Here is a 7,500-nt window from a genome sequence, read left to right on the forward strand (position 1 = left end):
TCTATCTATCTATCTATTTATCTATTTATTTGTCTATCTCTCTATATATCTATCCATCTGTCTGCCCATCAATCAGTCAATCTAAACGTATGTAGCTGAGATAGTAAGTTTATGTGTGACTGGTATATTTGTGGCACTGCGCTTGTAACTGTACTTCCTGTTGGGTTCCTGGCCTAAAAGGTGACGGTCTACGTAGACTAGTATTGTTCAGATTCAGTTATTTTGTACTAACATGCCATTGTAATAGAAGCAATTTGAATCCTTATTTACAATTCTCTCTCTCTCTCTCTCTCTCTCTCTCTCTCTCTCTCTCTCTCTCTCTCTCTCGTCTCGGCAAAGTAATGCTTGGCTGCGTTCATCCGTATCGGTCTGCGTCTGTTTCTCATTCAGTTGTGTTTCGTCTGTGAAGCGAAACAGAATGGAAATTGCTTGAGTTACCGTCCAAATTCGTACATTCTTTCAATTCGAAGAAAAAAAATAAAGCAAAAAGAATAAAATGCTTGCCATAAAACTGCTCTTTTCTCTTTCGTTTTTAATCTGGTTTTAGTCCACTGTTTTCTCAGAATCCCTTTCTAGAAATAAGTAAAGGAAGAAAAACTGACGGTTACAGTGAGGGCAATCGACTTCTTTATATTTTATTCAAGGGAGGAAAGTGAAGCTGCATTATTCATTGTGAAGGGTGATTTCTTTCCTTCACACACATTCTTGAGGAAATACACTTGGTTTATTCTCCCATTGTCCTGTGTAGGGTCGGGAGGCAAGTTCGGAGTGAAGGTGGAGGGAGACTTAAGATTTTGGCGATTACAATACGGAGAAGATTGCCTCCTGGTTGAGCGCCTTGGTCCCTATTCTGATTAGTTTGCGTGATGAAAGGTTTGTTTTCAGCTGAATGTTATAGGGATGTCAAAGGTCAATAAACAGCTCTCTCTCTCTCTCTCTCTCTCTCTCTCTCTCTCTCTCTCTCTCTCTCTCTCTCGGTAATATGAATTCTGTAGTGTGGTAGGTACAGTGCTGCAAATCTCTCTCTCTCTCTCTCTCTCTCTCTCTCTCTCTCTCTCTCTCTCTCTCTCTCTGTGCCCCCGTCTTTCCACAAGCCGCCACAGCTTCCTCCAGTCCGTGCAGTGCAGAGAGCGATAATAATTCAAACGTTCAAGGCGACAGGCCACCTCAGCAAGCCACTCCCTCCCTCGCCTTAACGCCACCACCGCTGCTCTTACCTTACCTTACCATCGCGTGTCGCCCACTACCACGTATCCTCTTCACTTCACCCGCCTCGCCTCCCTGGTCCGTGCTAACTTTCGCGACCCTATCTAATAAGGGCGAACCTGACCTAACTCTCGCATACCCAAGTTATCCCTGCCACATAAATAATGAAGTAAGTGAAGTGCAGTCTAGCTTAGGTGACCTTTACCGATTAACCCTCCCTCCTCTCCACCATCACTCCCTTATCCCCCTGCCACTCTCTCTCCCTCCTTTCCCTCATCCTTTCGTGCCTACGTCATCGAAAAGGTCAGTGTCAATATTGCAGGACAGGGAGACGGGGAGAGAGGGAGGTGAGAGAGGAGGGAGGGAGAGGAGAGGAACATCAGAAAAAAGAATGATCAGGGCATTGAACTTTTCGCTGCTTGGGGCCACGATTGATCCAGTTCGGACTCTGTGGCTTAATTTCGGTTCTAGGTGGCATCTGAGTCATATGGTGTACCTAAGGTTGTCTGGGAGCCGCCTACACGCGGTCGATAACCCCACGACACCTCCACAGCGCCGGGACTATAAAGAGAACGAGTAAAACAGCATCGCCAGGAAAAAAAAAAAAAAAAAAAAGTAAAAGAAAGACAGCTATGCAGAATGATACAGCTATTAACAACAACAGAACAACAGAGCACATTAAAAATTATACAGCGATACAAAAAAAAAAATAGATAAAAAGCAGCAATGCAATCCTGAAATATTTACGGTAGGGCAGCAAATTTTCTATGTTAAAATGAGCAAAGTGTTACAGAAGTTTCACAACAACGTAATCCTGGAGTGATAAAAGGACGGCAGAACATCAGAATTGCCACGTTAAAAGAGAAGGCATCGGTACAGAATGATAACACAAATGCAATCGTGGAGTAATAAAGACCGATAGAACACCAGGACTGTTACGTGAAGAGGGGGAGCAACGTTACAAAATAATACAGAATTACAAGAGCATCACAACCCGAGAGCGATAAGGAATAGCAGAATAGTAAGTAGCATCGCAATATGAAAAATGATAACTGTAAAACGGCATCAGAAAACGAATTAATTAAAAAGATAGAAAAAAAAAGAAAGAAAAAGAGAGAAAGAATAACAATAGAATTTAAGCATCACCGTGTAAAAAATGAGGGAAACACGATCGATGGCAGTATCAGCATCACCAAAGCACTACATTTGATAGGAAGCTAAAAGCGCAGCATCATCACTTGAAGATGAGAGCAGCATTGTAGCAAAAAAAATATAAAACAGCAGCACCCACCAGAGCTAAAAAGAAAATTGAAGAAAAAAATAATAGAAAAACACGCACACGAAAAAAAAAAAAAAAATTGGCAGGGTAACAACAAAATAACGCCGCAGTTGCAAACAATGGCAAAATAGTTAAAGAGAGAGAGAGAGAGAGAGAGAGAGAGAGAGAGAGAGAGAGAGAGAGAGAGAGAGAGAGAGAGAGAATAGAACAGCAGAAGGGACAGGATATAAGAATAAGGCCAGGATTACGTACAGCGGTATGATAAGAGCATCACAGGCGGATCAATAACAGTAGCACAGCGCGAGAGTTTAAAGAAAGAAACGCCAGAGCGGAATTATAACAGCGGTGTTGCAACCTGGGAAATAAAAATGGCGTTGCTTCACTACCACCGCTGCACCACACACACTCTACCAGTAACATCACCATCACCAGCACAGCATCATAAACAGCAACACTGCAACATAACAAGCAGCACCATCAGCACAACTACAATAAAGTGTCACGAACAGCATCACCACAGCATAACACAGCAAAGAAGAGCATCACTACCAAGCACACACATTATCAACACCATAAAGAACATTCAGTGTAACATCACTAATATAACACACACACACACACACACACACACACACACACACACACACACACACACACACACACACACACACACACACACACACACACACACACACACATATACACACACACACACATAGGAGCTGCCTTGTGTAGGTCAAGCTGTCTTTTGCAGTTTCCTTATCTCCTCATGTTCGTGTTCACACTCACAACCAGCAACGTATTGTATCTAAATTCTTCCCTTCCTACGACTTAACCTTCTTTAGAGGGGAGTTTCAAGGGGCTTTAAATCTGAACTGGCGCTCCTCTTTGGTGTCTTTTCTTTTTTTCTTTGATGGGAGAAGGTTTATTAACTTGTCTCATCTTTTATTTTTGGCCTTGAGTTATCTACCGTTGTACATGAAATCTACAAATAAGCAAACATGTTAATAGATAAATAAAACATCATCACTACAACAGTACAACGCAGTGCATCACCAAGATACCACCACACCAACACACCAACAACCCCTACAACACATCATCACGACTATAGCACACCATTAACACCACCACCACCACCACCACCACCACCACCACCACCATACACTACCACTGCCACCATCACACAAGGAAATGAACAGCCTCCCAAATCGCACCTGTCCCCGCTCACAGGAGACACTTGCAGGTGTGCTCGTATTTTACCTGGCGGCGCTGAGAGAGGCGGAGGCGGTCAGGCACAGCTTTTTATTACTCTCTTCTACCCGATTTCCTCCTTTTTCCTGCCCCTCCACTAAGAACATTTTCCTGTTTCGCCGCTAACACCGAGGCCAGGGAAAATGAGGAGAGATTTTGTCTTCCTCATTTGTTTTCTTTTTTTCTCTCTCTTTTTTTTTCAAGTGGCGTGTTAAAAGGTAAGAAATTTACTAATTACTAATAGCGAAAAAGGAAACTTAAACTGAGGCCATGGAAAATTAAGAGAGCTTTTGTCTTCTTCATCTTGTTTTATTTGTTTATTTTTTCATTTGAACGTGCTCTTGTAAATAATAAATCTTGAGAGAGAGAGAGAGAGAGAGAGAGAGAGAGAGAGAGAGAGAGAGAGAGAGAGAGAGAGAGAGAGAGAGAGAGAGAGAGAGACTTAAATTAGGAAGGGAAACGCAGTGTCAAATTTCTTATAAGAAAAGAAAAAAAAAAAACTTACTGCTATTTTTGTTACTATTTTTCTTAATTACCTCGAGAGGTATTGACGAGAACTTCAAGTTGTTCAGCACAGCAATCAGTTGAAAAATCATTTTAAATCAAAATGCAAAACTTCTGCATTAATGAGACAAAAATATTAAAGTTTCGTCTTCATCATTTTTGCTTTTTTATTTTCTTGTGTCTCGTCGACGTATTTAAGAAAGCAAAAAGTTGTCAAAAAATTCTTTTTTCTTTTCTCTCTTTATCATGTGACGTGTTTGTAAAACTTTGAATTGTTACGCATTCATGAATAGCGAAAAAAACAAGACTTATTTGAATATTGCAATTTCTTTCTCAGTGGGAGGAAATGACAACAGCTTCTGTTTTTTGTTTTTATTTTCTACTTGACGCAATGATGACAAAAACTGGTTTGACTGATTGTTACGTATTCATGAGTAGAAGGTTTAAAAAGAGTAAATAAAAGAATAGAAATATGTGAGCCAAAATGGTTAAAGTTCTTGTCTTCCTTTACTTTTTTTTTTTTACCTGACGTAATGAAGAAGAATAAAAACATTCACAAAGAGTGAAAAAAAGGCTTTCTTAAATTACTCGGTAAAAATTTGAATAAAATTTCGATCATTGACAGAAAATTACTTTCCTTTCTTTTTTGTTCCTCGTAATCTTTTTTTTCTTTTCAGTATATTCTTTAAAATATATAAAACTGATAAATAACAGGAATAAATTAATACATGGCTAATAGAAATAAACTGAAAAGATAGACAAGACTCTAATAAAGACGTGATATTAAAAAGGAAATGGATCAAATCGAATAATCATACATTCATAGGTAGTAGAAAAAAGCAAGAGAGAGAGAGAGAGAGAGAGAGAGAGAGAGAGAGAGAGAGAGAGAGAGAGAGAGAAATAGTCCTCTTAAATTACTAGGCAAGGCCCGCGTCATATGTCCGTTAATGGGAGTTTTGTGTAATTTCCTTTGTCGCGGCGGTTGGCGATCCCTGGCGGTCCCGTGAGTCTCTCTGCTCCTCGGCTCCTCGGCTCACTTGCCGCCACTCGGGCTTGCCTCTCGATTCGCTCTTAATATTCATGAAGCACCAGTGGAAAGCCCGATTTACGTGTGTGTGTGTGTGTGTGTGTGTGTGTGTGTGTGTGTGTGTGTGTGTGTGGCGGAGAGGACCAGAAAGAGTCATTGGGATACACGGGTGGTCAGACTGTATATTTTAAGATATATAAGATAGAACTCTTGGTAGAATTTAGTTAGCTGTGAGGAAATTGCCTAGAATTGTTTTTTTTTTTTTATTATTTCTACTGCTTATTTACATACTTATTAATTTGTCCCTTTTACATCTTGGAAATAAATTAACACTAATGAATTAATAAATAAACGTAGATGCAATATCATTTATTTGACTTACCCTTCATTTTTTTTTCACGCATTGAGGAGACCAACTAACGACACGAATAAAAGGTGAAAATCCTGTTAATCTCTTTAGTCCCCTATTCTTTTATTTATTATTTATTTTACGGATGAGTATTATAAACATTTTTAGATATCAGAAAGCTCTCTAAGGTATACAGGCCAGGAAGGGGACATTGCAAGGCTCCTGGTGCAACACACGCCTTTATTGTAAGCCTCGGGACAGAGATGGACGCGATCGCCTGAAGCACCGCCAGGCTGCCACAGATGCTCGGGTCGTGCTCACTTTTACAGCTGCTGGGATGCTGAGTCGCGGCGGGAGAGAGGCAAACTTGTGCTGTCTGTGGGAAATGGTTGGATACTGGATGCTTTTTCCTTTTATTGTTTTTTTTTTATTGCTTATATTTTCCTCGTGTTTTGAAGTTCTTTTTAAGATTTTTTTTGTTAGTTTTCTTTTGCTCTCATGTTTTTTTTTTAGATTCTTTATATACATATTTCGACTTTTTTGTTTCTTTTCATGTTTTCTAATGATTTTTCCTGTCTTGTTTTCATAGAAGAGTTTATATTTTTTTTCTTTTTTTCTTTAGTGTCATGAGCTTTGCGATTTGTTACATATTGAGACATTTATTTTTTTTCAACTTTTTAGAAATTTCTAAAGGAACTTCTTAGTTGTTGTGGATTTTAAAAAGTTTCCTTTGTTACCACATTTAGTCTTATGGTACCAAAAGTTTTCATTCTTAAAAGAAATAAAAGATGTGAAGGGAAGATGACCTTAAAAACGAAGGACAAAGATCCTTAATCCTGAATGTCTTATCTCTATCATATTTAACAGGATCTAGTTGAAAATTGTTGGAGTTTTCACGGTTCATGTGATAGTTTAACAAGGATTCAGCATCACCAAGAGGGAGTGTTTTATGACAGTTCACAATGCAATATGGACTTGTTTTTTCTTTAGAAACTGAAACCTTTAATGCCGTTTGTTTTTCTCTCTTTTTTTTTCCAATGTTGTTGCCCTTGGAGATAACCTCTTTTACATTAGAAAAGAGAATGCCATCCATGAGAATCCAACTATTCATCTCTGTGTCCTTTAAAACTCATCCTCTTGAGGGGAAAGAAGAATGGGCTTTACATACTTACATAACTAAGGAACAACCTTTGTATTTCTAGTAATGCGTAGCTTGGAATTCCGTATCGCCGCAACAAGAGAAGCGTCAAGACAAGTTAGTAGTAATAAGACGACAGATTTGTAATTTCTCCCCTTGCGTATCAGTATACTTAGTCTGTGGAACAAATACATTGAAGGCACAACACACATAGAGACAAAGATAGAGAAGAGAGGCTGAGGTGAAATGGTGCGGGTGTGTGAAAAAGAAAGACAAGGAGTATGTAAAGAGGAGAATGCTGGAGATGATTCTATCTGGCAGGAGAAAGAGAGAACATAAGAAAGGTGAGTGCAGTGAAAGAAATAAGGTTGTAATGAGTGTGAATGAGGAAGGCACAGAAAACCCATTGCATTGGAGTAAGCTCATCCACTGTGGCGAGTTTTTTTTACTATATCACCCAAAAGAAGCTCGGTGCCTTGGTCCCTTTCATGCCAGAGCTTTCAGAAAACCTTCCTATACGTACCTGCCGCTGCCCTCCTGGTGGTGACGCGCGGCGGACTCTTCACTACGGGGATTCGCTTGCCTCCTGTTGCGTTGGTCTAAAATAATAACCCGCGTGTCTCCTTTCATTCGCAGGTTTGCTTGTGTGGCGAGGTATTGGGAGCAAGGCGGAGGGCTGGTTGGATATCTGTACGGAGTCATCGATACAGATGAGATATAGTGTGCAATGGATGAGAAAGACT

General features: G+C 39.9%; 1 long non-coding RNA gene across 1 annotated transcript in view; it reads left to right on the forward strand.

Moving 5' to 3' along the window:
* Window positions 1–7,500, forward strand: part of LOC123504845 — a 60,043-nt gene that overhangs the window by 21,156 nt on the left and 31,387 nt on the right. The window contains exon 2 of the long non-coding RNA XR_006674976.1: window positions 7,394–7,500. This exon is cut by the window's right edge and continues 185 nt beyond it. This is a non-coding gene — a long non-coding RNA (uncharacterized LOC123504845). The remainder of the gene's footprint in view (window positions 1–7,393) is intronic.

This window comes from Portunus trituberculatus, chromosome 17 (assembly GCF_017591435.1).
Source record: "Portunus trituberculatus isolate SZX2019 chromosome 17, ASM1759143v1, whole genome shotgun sequence".
Taxonomy (NCBI): domain Eukaryota; kingdom Metazoa; phylum Arthropoda; class Malacostraca; order Decapoda; family Portunidae; genus Portunus; species Portunus trituberculatus.